Source organism: Triticum urartu, chromosome 5A (assembly GCF_056163025.1).
Source record: "Triticum urartu cultivar PI428250 chromosome 5A, HENAU_Tu73, whole genome shotgun sequence".
NCBI classification, from domain to species: Eukaryota; Viridiplantae; Streptophyta; class Magnoliopsida; order Poales; family Poaceae; genus Triticum; species Triticum urartu.
The window spans coordinates 270,409,042-270,420,377 of record NC_141877.1 but is presented as its reverse complement, the minus strand read 5'-3'; the positions used below and the strand labels follow the sequence as shown (position 1 = coordinate 270,420,377).

At 49.0% G+C, this 11,336-nt stretch overlaps 2 pseudogenes; both read left to right on the top strand.

Annotated features, from left to right (window-relative positions):
• The first annotated feature begins 7,008 nt into the window (after positions 1-7,008).
• LOC147971026 (uncharacterized) lies at positions 7,009-8,277 on the top strand (annotated as a pseudogene).
• A 93-nt stretch (positions 8,278-8,370) lies between these two features.
• On the top strand, positions 8,371-9,729 carry LOC147971025 (uncharacterized; annotated as a pseudogene).
• The last annotated feature ends 1,607 nt before the right edge of the window (positions 9,730-11,336 follow it).

Sequence of the window (11,336 nt, the reverse complement as noted above, 5' to 3'; positions counted from 1 at the left end):
TTCTTCGGTGGCCCTGGGCTCGCTCAGCTTGAGCGGCACCCCTGCTGCCGGACCAGTTGGTGGAGTGGTCAGTTCCATAGGGCACCTCGAGCCTGCGCGCCCGCTGTCCTTTCTTCATGAGTCCTCCTGGGGCACATCTGGCTTGCCCCGCATTCCTCCTCTGATCATAGATGGTGAATGGCTGAGGTCTGTCTTTGGCTCTTCTTCCGTGGGTGGACCGACGCCAGGCCGGATTCCCAGAGAGGTCCATCGGGCGATGACTAGGGCGCCAGCCCCCAGCCCCCAGCCCCATGCCGGGAGGGGGCCTGCCGCCCTGGGGCCCTCCGCATGCTCCGGTGGAAGAGGGTGATGCAGAAGACGTGCTCCAGCGCGCTCGGGAGCAACGCGTCCTTCGCGAAGAGTTCCTCCAGAGGACGGCGGATGCGGTGAGCTGGATCGGGGCAGAGCTTGCTGACGAGGATGCGCGCCTCGAGGACTAAGGTTTGCGCCTTGCTGAGGAGAGGCGCAAACTAAAGGTAGCCGTCACCCTCGCACGTCACCAACGTGATCTTGACAACGCGAAGGCTGAGGCGTCGCTGGAAGCTTCGCGGGAGGCCTACTCCCAGGCCGTCGAGGAGGCTCGGGAAGCAGACCGACGGCGCAAGGATGCGGAGGAGCGCTCATGGGAGCTCCTGGCCTGGGGCAACTCCCTGGAGCAACAAGTGGAACTGCGCCAGGCGGCCCTTGAGTCGATGGAGGGGGCCCCTGTTGATCGAACGGAGCTTCTGAAGCGCGAGGAGGCGCTGATGCTGGAGGCCGCCGAGCGCAACCTTGACCTTGAGCGGTTGGGGACGAGGGAGCGCCTGGTGGCCCGGGCGGAGGATGACGTTGCCGCGTGCGAACCCCGGGCCCAGGAAGTAGTTGATCGTCGCGTGGCGGAAGCTCGCTCGGCCTTCGAGCGCGAATACGAGACGAGGTTGGGGCTGATCAAGGTCGAGGCTGAGGGCAGGACCGCAGCCCTCAGGGCCAAACTGACCGAAGTGACGCGGCGTGCGGACTCCTTCGCAGTCGCCCTCAGCGCGGCGCAGGCGGAGCTGTCCTCTTCCTGGGCCGAGCAGCTTCTTCTCCAACATAGGGTTGATGAAGCCGAGGCCGTCGCGCAGCGGAGTGAGGACGAGCACCGTCGGCGGCGAGTTCTAGAGCATGTGCATGCCCCCATGATTCAAACGCTCCGAGAGAGGGCCAACACAGCTTTGCGCTATATCTGCGAGGCTGCCGCTAGGGAGCCGCACGAGGTCAACTACGCCGGCGACCTCCACTTTTTCACCGACGTGGTGACGCTTCTGGAGAACCGGTCCGAGAGGTCCCGTTGGCTTGTCGAAGAGAGGAGCCGAGCCTTGCTCGGGCGTGCCTTCTCCCGCGTCTTCGACCATCTGCAGGAAAGGGACCCCCACTTGGAATTTGACGCTGCCATTGCACCCGTGCCCATTGCCGTCCAGGGCGACCTGGCGCGGTGGGTGGAGGACAACGTGGACGCCCTTGTCAGGGCCTTTGCGTCTGATGACGACAGTGTGGTCGTGGGCGCCAATGAAGGCAACGTTGTGGATGAGCCTGGCGCTGATGGAGATGCTGGCGGCGGCGGCAATGTCAACGACGCCAGTGATGCCTCCGATGATGCCCAAGAAGACGCGGTGAGTGATATGTCCGACTGACCGCATGTCACTGCTGTTTAACCTGCACGAAGAAGGTTCGGGCTAGGCCCTGAAGGATGTAAGAGCATTTTGGGAGGGGAGGCCCCTCATGTAAAGGTTTGCAATGAGTATCCTGGTAAGCATAATGTTGCGTGTGAATGTAGCCGTTGGCCCGGTGATGGGTCAGCTGACTTGTGTACCTTCCGACCCCGACGAGTCCCGAGCGGGCCTGTGGGGGGCGCTGCACCTCGGGTGTCTTCTGATTAACTTGTGGATCCCGCGATGAAAACCACCGGAAAGGGTGCGGTAACAGCGGTCCTGGTTGTGAACGTGACTAGCCCGTCCCGGCTCACGAGGGGCTCGTGAGGGGGGGAGGGGGCAGCCGATGTTAACCTTGGATGCAAAGCCAAAACCAGAACACGAGAGATTGCTCGAACGAGACTAAACACCCCTTCCCCCAAACACACGTAAGCATCGAGCTCAAATCCAACTTAAACCCAAATCGAAGAACTTCGTCAACAAGGAAAGGCAAAAGCAAAAGGCCGCGTCCGGCACCTAGTCTAGTCTTCGACGTCTTCTCACCAGCGCGGAGCTAAGTGCTGCCACTAGGCGTGGGCGGGAGCCCTCGAGGCCCGAGGGCGGCTCTCCGGAGACTCCGGGGCATGTACAACCCCACTCATTATTACGTGAGAGTGTCACGGGGCGGCCAGCTTCACAGGCACTGGGCCTTCTTCACAGGTACTGGCCTTGCTTCATATCGCCAGGCGAGGGCCCCGCCTTGCGCCACACTCTGCCGCCATCGACGGCGACCGGAAACCAGGACGACGCCAATGAGGCAGAGCGGTCGCCAGTGGTTCCCCCGATGACCACGGGTCCCCTGCCGGGGGCAGGCCCTGGGGCACCTCCCCGGCAGCGGGCCTACCTCCTGAGAACGCCTTGCTCCGACCGTCGCACTGACGAACCCGAATCTCGGCCCCTCTCCTGTAGCCCCCTATGCCCTCCTCCTAAGGAGTATGAGGGTGCAGAATTGGGGCAGCCACCTGCTGCGGAGACCTGTATCTCCTGCGACCCATGGTTAGCATAAGCTAGCTCCTGAGGGATGAGTGGTACCCGATGGTTGCCGCCACCGGTGCGGTTGTCGAGGCTCTCCTGGGCTTCCCGAAAGAGCTCAGCTTCTGGCGTGTCCTCGCCCCAGCCTGGCCCGAGGAATGAGCCATGATCTTCTTCCAGTGCGCACCCCTGATCCACCATGCGGGGCACATAAGTTTCTGGGGTCACCACCCCGTGCGCCTCGCCGTAGCATCCCGTATGCCATGCAGCCTGGCTTGGAGCACCATCTTGGGGGTGATGGCGCGGCGGTCCGCCGAGGCCGAAGGCCGCGGCATGCACCCCCTCGCTGGCCTGAGAGGGGGCTGGCGTGACTTGTTGCCCGGTGCCAGCGGAGGTGTTGGCGCTGGGCGGGCCCTGGAGCCCGCTGGAAGTTGCGCGCGTGCGCACGATGCCACCATGCGGCCCGCCTTGGGTCTGCGGTGGCAGCTGGACGCAAAAAGGAGGTGTTCCTGAGGCGGCGGCGTCCAGGAGCTCGGCTACTCACTCAAACAACACGTCACGGCCGCCCTCCAGCAGTCGGCACCGTAGCAGCTCTCGGGCCACCGTGAGCGCGGCCCTAGAATTCGCTTGCTCCCGTCGGGTGTACGGCGCTGTGCCCGCGGCATGGTCTGAGGCCCTTGCTGCGGCCCGCACCTGCCGTGGTGTGAGGGCAGGCAGCGTCTGGCCGCGTCGCCCGCGCCCTATAGCGCCCTGCGGAGCGCGGGCTGCCTGAGGCGCAATGTTGAGGTCGCCCTGGGCTGGTGCCACGGCGTGGGCGGGCCATGCTACCCAGCAGTCGGCGTTGGCAGCCGAGTCGCCTGACATCTGAACGGCGAGGCGACGGAACATGATGTGGAGAAAGAAGGATTCTGGTGCACCCCTACCTGGCGCACCAAATGTCGGATTTCGGGTTCCCACATACCCTTGAGGTTCGAACACTGGGGTGCACGCGGAGATCTCTCCCCTACCGATCGACGTCCAATCTCCTCGCGTGATCTAAGCTGGAAACAATGAACAACACAAGGGACACAAGGTTTATACTGGTTCGGGCAACCGTTGTGGTGTAATACCCTACTCCGGTTTGTGGTGTGGTGGATTGCCTCAGGGTTGCTGATGAACAGTACAAGGGAAGAGCATCCTCGTGAGAGGTGTTCTTGAGCTGGCGCGATGAACTGCTAGGGTGAGTTCAGTCGCTTCTCTCTCTCTGCTGGGGTTCTACCAGATCTCTAGACGTCCCTCTACTCTGTGGTGGCTAGCTCTATTTATAGAGGCCCTGGGCCTCTCCCCAAATAATGAGCGGGAAGGGCGCCAACAGTTGGCCAATTTGAAGGGGAACATCCAGTACAAGTTATCCTGACCAAAGGTGGTCTTCGGCTACCAAAAGTACTGGTGATGACGCCGTCTTGGGCTCCACGGTGACCTCCGTCCTGCCGCTCTGTTGGTCTTGGTCTTGTTGCACCAGAATGGTAACCTTTTCATGATGCCTTGGCCTGTGCTTGCCCCCTTTGCACCAAAGGGGAAACAAGGATACTGCGCAGGCCGGCGCCCGCCTAGCCTCAATCGTCATGGCTTGCGTCACGGGCTCCTCGTGAGGTACCCCTGCCTTGATCTCTCCGCCTCCTCACGAGCCTGCCTGATGAGGCTGCTTCTGAGGAAGCTTCCGGTCGTCCGCCCCGCGAGGCTTGGCCCCTTGCGAGGGTCTTGAGCTTGTGCTGATGAAGATGGGCCGCGCTAGGCCCCCATTTGAGCCACGCCGCAGGCCGCAGGTAGGCAAGTCTGGGGACCCCCGTTCCTAGAACACCGACAACCTCTGATCTTGAGAATAATATTAAAGAATTTATCAACACGCAAAAAGTTTTCAACACTACCATAGAAGAAAAGTTGAATAAGATTGATGATTTGTCTAGAAGTGTTGATAGAATTTCTTATGATGTGGAAAATCTCAAGATGAAAAATTTTGTGCCTAAAGCTGAGGAATCAATTAAAGCTCTTTATGTTTCTATGGATGAAAGTAAGAAAAGAACCGCTATGCTTAGAGCTAAAAGAGAATTTTTAGAAAAAGCATTCTCTAGTGATTACTTTCGCAAAAGTGATGAAGATCTTAAAATGATTGGTGTTTCTTATATTGATTCCTTGTTTAGTAAATTTAAGATTGATGAAAAAGGTACTAGAGAAGAGTCAACTTTAGTTAAAAGGCGTTCCGCTAATTCAAAGGGTGAAAATCTTGTTGAGAAAATTGATAAAAGTGTGTTTGAATAGGTCAAAACTTTAATTAATGATGTGCCCACTCTTTTGGATTACAACGACTTCAATTATGATAGTTGCTCTTTGATTGATTGTATTTCTTTGATGCAATCCATGATAAATTCACCCCATGCTTATGAACAAAATAAAGCTTTTACTAAACATATTGTCGATGCTATGATGAAAGCTTTAGAAGAAAAGTTGAAATTGGAAGTTTCAATTCCTAGAAAATTACATGATGAATGGGAACCTACTATCAAAGTTAATATTAAAAATTATGTGTGCTTTGCTTTGTGTGACTTGGGTGATAGTGTTTCTACACTTCCGAAATCATTATGTGATGTGCTTGGTCTTAACGATACTGAAGAATGCTCTTTAAATTTGCACTTGATGGATTATACTATTAAAAAGTCAGTGGGAAGAATTAATGATATTCTTATTCTTGCAAATAGGAATTATGTGCCCATAGATTTTATTGTTCTTGATATTGATTACAATCCGTCTTGTCCAATTATTCTTGGTAGACCGTTTTTACGCATTATCGGTGTCGTGATTGATATGAAGGAAGGCAATATTAAGTGCCAATTCCCCTTGAGGAATGGTACGGAACACTTCCCTAGAACAAGAATTAGGCCACCATATGAATCAATCATGAGGGAATCTTATGGATCTCGAACCAAAGATGACAAAACTAAGATCCTTGCTTTATGCCTAGCTAAGGGCGTAAAACTATAGCGCTTGTTGGGATGCAACCCAATGAATACAATTTATTTTTGCTTTTTGCTTTCTGTTCTTGAGTGTTTGAACAATTATGCTACTGTTATTATTGTGTTTTTTGTGTGTTTTAATTAGTGTTTGTGCCAAGTAAAGCCTTTAGGATTTTCTTGGGTGATAGTTGTTTGATCTTGCTAAAAAACAGAACCTTTTGTGGTTACGAAAATAATTTTATTTTTTAACCAGAGAGTGATAAAATACCAATTCCTTTTGCAGTAGATTAATGTACAAATTTACCAGGTCTTCCTAATTTTTCAGAGTTTTTGGAGTTACAGAAGTATTCCAATTATCCAGATTGCTACAGACTATTCTGTTTTTGACAGATTCTATTTTCATTGCGTTGTGTGTTTGTTTTGATGGCTCTATGGTTTTCTTTGATGAATTTTTGCCATAAAAAAGTTGGAATACAGTAGATATAATGCAAGAAAAAAATATGAATTAGTTTACTACAACACTTATAGTAGTGATTTATTTTCTTGTACTAACGGATCTCACGAAGACTTTTGTTGAGTTTTGTGTGATTGAAGTTTTCAAGTTTTGGGTTATCTTACGATCGATGAAGGAATAAGGAGTAAGAAGAGCCTAAGCTTGGGGATGCCCCGGCATCCCAAGCTATCCTAGACTATCATTAGTTTATTTTATTTTTCTCGACAGAATTAGTATAATTGTTAGTCTATTTCTTGGTATAAAGAAGGAATAAATATACATAGTGCAGTTTGTGTGTGATCATTATCTGTTCTTGATTATCTAAATATACATAGTGCAGTTTGTGTACATAATGAAAAGATAGCTAAATCAGCATTTTTTCGTCATTTTCTAGAGGGTAGCTTCGTCGCCTCACAGCTGCAGCAAGACCCTGAATTGGGCAGTATCATGAAGGACAAGGTAGATTATTCCTCTTGTTTTAGTCATCTCCTTATTCATATTACTGTAGATTATTATTGCTTGGTCAAATCTGTGCTACAAACTATTCTTTTTTTGGTAAGCTGAGAGCTATGTTAATATCTGACATTACTAGACATTGTAGTTGTTGAAGAATTTGAGCTCAAGTGCTACCACCTTCCGATTGACATTACTAGACATTGCAGTTGTCATTTTTTTCCAGTGTTGTCCTTTCTGTTAGATGATGTTCCAATGCCGGACATATGAACTGTTTGTTTGTACAACTTGCACTCTTACTGTTTAGGTGTAGTAGTAATAACTAGCGGCATTTTTCTTCTTTAGACTTGGAATGGATCCAGAAATGAGGGGTCGTGTTAGGAAGAGGGAGGAGGAGGATGAAGAAATGATGTTATTTGTTTTCCCTGCACTACATTTGATAGAGACCAATGGAGTTGCTCTTAGGGAGCGGAGGATTCCGCATCATACATCATCGCTAACAGGCGAGATGTTTGTTAAGGAGTTACTCGAAGGGCACGTCAAAAATTGTCGGGTAGCATTTAGGATGGAGCAGCGTATCTTCAAATCTTTGGCTAATTATCTTCGAAGGGAGAAGTTGGTGAAGGATACCAGAATTGAAGTCGAAGAGACACTAGCATCATTTCTGTGGATGTTATCCCATAATTCTTCATTTGAAGACCTTCAAGTTCGGTTTGGTCACAGCGGGGATATTTTCCATTGGCAAATGAAGAATTTCTTTGACATCATCCCTATTCTCTCCAAGCATTTTTTGAAGCCTCCAAATCCCAGTCAAGTACATCCGAAGATTTAGTCGGACACGAGATTCTTTCCTTATTTTCAGGTTTTTGCTTCGCCAACTTTGATCCATATCGATAACTTACTCTTCATGTTATAGGTGCTAAGTTGTAGTATTTCATTGCAGAACTGCATTGGGGAAATTGATGGGACACATGTTCCTATAACAATTTCAGGAGAAAAAGGCGCACCATTCAGAAATAGGAAAGGGACCCTAAGCCATAATGTTATGGTCGTGTGTGACTTCGACCTGAACTTCACCTTCATTTCTTGTGGCTGGGAGGGATCTGCTACTGATGCTAAAGTTCTCCGGTCAGCACTTAACAGTGGGTTTCATGTACCTCCGAGCAAGTTTTATCTGGTTGATGGTGGTTATGTCAACACACCTTACTTCTTGGCACCGTACCGTGGTGTTCGGTACCATCTGAAGGAGTTTGCACGCGGTCGTTGTCGACCCCAAAATCACAGGGAGCTATTCAATCTCCGCCATGCCATGTTATGAAATCACGTCGAACATGGATTAGGAATCTTGAAGAAGCGGTTCCCAATCCTAAAAGTGGGCATGCATCATCGAATAGAGAACCAAGTCAAGCTACTAGCAGCGGCGACAATCTTACATAACATAATCTGATCTGAAAAAGGAGATGAGCGTTGGTTAGATAACCAACCAAACAATATACCTATCATGAATTTTGTTGATCTTCCTGACGGTGATATTCCTCAAAATCATCAAATCAACCATGAAGGTGACAACCTTAGAGATGCCATTGCTCATCAAATGTGGGCTGATTATCAACATGCATAACTTGTCATTTGTAGTGTAGTAGTAATAAGTATAGTGTAGAAGTTTATGTTTTTTTTCTGTTGTTCATGTCATAAATATTGTTCAGAAGTCACTATGATGACTGCTCGAGGGTCACCAAGGTTGAGCCTCCTTAAAAAAGTTGTCGAAAGGGATAGAGCATCACCTCCTACAAGCAGTGTGACAAAGAGGAGGAGAGGGTCTCCCAAAGGTAATAAACTAGCCGTGACTTTATTTCTCTGGTCGGGACTTTATTTGCTTAAAACCAAAATAGTTAAGATAGAAAAAGGTACATTAACATACAATGTGGAAATGCAGAAGATAGAGCACAATGGAATGCAAGCCTTGAGAAAGATCTTGTGGACTTGCTTCGTGAGCATGATACACCTGAACATAAGGGTCAAAATGGATGGAGCTCAGAAGCATGGGATACGATAGTGAAGAAATTCCACCAAAAGAATCCTTATGCTAGGTACGAGAAGAAGAAAATCCAAGAAAAGGAGAAAGAGTTAAAAAGAGAATACAAGATGATCAAAGAGATAAGGAAGCAAAGTGGCGTTTCATGGGACGACCGGTAGTGCAAGATTCTAGCGGATCCGCCACTTTGGAAAAACATCATCATAGTAAGCATGTCATTGTTATTCCCTAAAAGTTTCATTACTTGTTGCATGATCTAATATCATTTTCTTGTCAACTATGTAGTCACACCCTAAAGCTGGAAAGTTCAAGACAAAAGCCTTTCCTCTTTTTGAAGCTTTGGGAGAATTGCATGATGGTTAGTTGTCAACTTCATTCATATACTCGTGTCATTGTTTTATGTTTGTTTACTCTTCTAGTTTGAAATCTTATATTTGATTGTCACTTTAACTTGTAGGCCAAACTGCAGAAGGGACATATAACTTCACCTCTATCGATTCATTACATTGCTCAACCCAATCACATCTCGAGAATCTTGGAGGAGCTGGCGAGAATCAAGGAGAAACATCAGCTAATGGTGAGAATCTTGGAGGAGAAAGGGTGCAGATTGATGAAGATGTTGAGGAGGTGTACGTGCAAGAAAACATTGCTGTGGAGCCCCACCAAACTCAACCAAATTTGGCTACTGCACCCTCAAGAAATGGAGAAGAGAAAGAACCAAAGAGAAGGAGGGGGCGAATGGTGATGTGGCCGCAATGATGGAGAAGTACTTGGAAATAAGGACGAAGCAGGTGGTGGATGAGAGGAATAAGCCAAGGGTCGTGGATGAGTACTCTATCAAAAACTGCGTTGATCTGCTGAAAACAATGGACATCACACCTAAAGAAGAAGTCAAGGCTTTCCGAGTCTCCAAGATCCCCGAGAACCGAGAGATTTTCATCAGTGCCAGACCGGAGACTGCTCTTATGTGGCTGAGAGCTGAAATGGAATAACTCAGGTACTCCTCTTTTCAATTAGTCCATGTTACTAAACTCCTTGCTAGCCATTTAGTCCATGTTGTTGTTGCTGCTGCAGTAAAGACATTATTTTCTGCTGAAAACGGATATTTGCTTTTAATATATTTATGAAGTTATTTTCTCCAAAGCATCGTCATGATCTCCATCGTCACCGGCTCGACACCTTGATCTCCATCGTAGCGTCGTGGTCATCTCGCCAACTATTGCTTCCACAACTATCGCTAACGGATAGTGATAAAGTAAAGCAATTACATGGCGTTTGCATTTCATACAATAAATAGACAACCATAAGACTCCTGTCGATTGTCAGATATCTTAAAAAACATGATCATCTCATACAATAACGTTTATCACATCATGTCTTGACCATATCACATCACAACATGCCCTGCAAAAACAAGTTAGACGTCCTCTACTTTGTTGTTGCAAGTTTTACGTGGCTGCTAGGGGCTTCTAGTAAGAATCGTTCTTACCTACGCATCAAACCACAACGGTGTTTCGTCAAGTTTGTTGTTTTAACCTTCTTCAAGGACCGGCAGTAGTCAAATTTGATTCAACTAAAGTAGGAGAAACAGACACCCGCCAGCCACCTTTATGCAAAACTAGTTGCATGGCTATCGGTGGAACCGGTCTCATGTGCATGGACATGTAAGGTTGGTCCGGGCCGATTCATCCCACAATACCACCGAATCAAAATAAGACGTTGGAGGTAAGCAGTATGACTATCACTGCCCACAACTCTTTGTGTTCTATTCGTGCATATCATGTACGCATAGACCTGGCTCGGATGCCACTGTTGGGAAACGTTGCATGGAAAACAAAAAAAAAATTCTACGCACTCGCAATGATCTATCCATGGAGATGCATAGCAACGAGGGGGGGAGTGTGTCTACGTACCCTCGTAGACCGTAAGCAGAAGCATTTGACAACACGGTTAATGTAGTCAAACTTCTTCTAGCTCCGACCAATCAAGTACCGAACGTACGGCACCTCCGAGTTATGCACATGTTCAACTTGGTGACGTCCCTCTCCTTATTGATCCAGCAAGACATCGCAGAAGTAGATGAGTTCTGTCAGCACGACGGCGTGGTGAAAGTGATCCACGCATGGCTTCACCTAAGCACCGCGAGAATATGACCGGGGTGTAAACTATGGAGGAGGATGCCACACACGGCTAACAATTGATGATGTGTGTTGTAGGTGCCCCTCCCCTCATATATATAGGTGGGAGGGGAGGAGAGGCAGCCAGGGGGCGCCCCTTCCTTATTTTACCGGAGAGGAAAAGGGAAGGGAGAAGAGAGAAAGGAAGGGGGCCAAACCCCCCCCCTTTACCTTCTCCAATTCTGCCACATGCCAAGGGGGGGGGGCGCCACCCCTTATGGGCTGGTGTGCTCCCCTCTTATGGCCCATATGACCCATATACCTCCCCCGGGGGTTCCGGTAACCCCTCTGGTATTTCGATAAATACCCGATACACTCCGGAACACTTGTGGTGTCCGAATACTATCGTCCTATCTATCAATGTTTACACCTCGACCATTTCGAGACTCCTCGTCATGTCCGTGATCTCATCCGGGACTCCGAACAACATTCGGTCACCAAATCACATAACTCATATAATACAATATC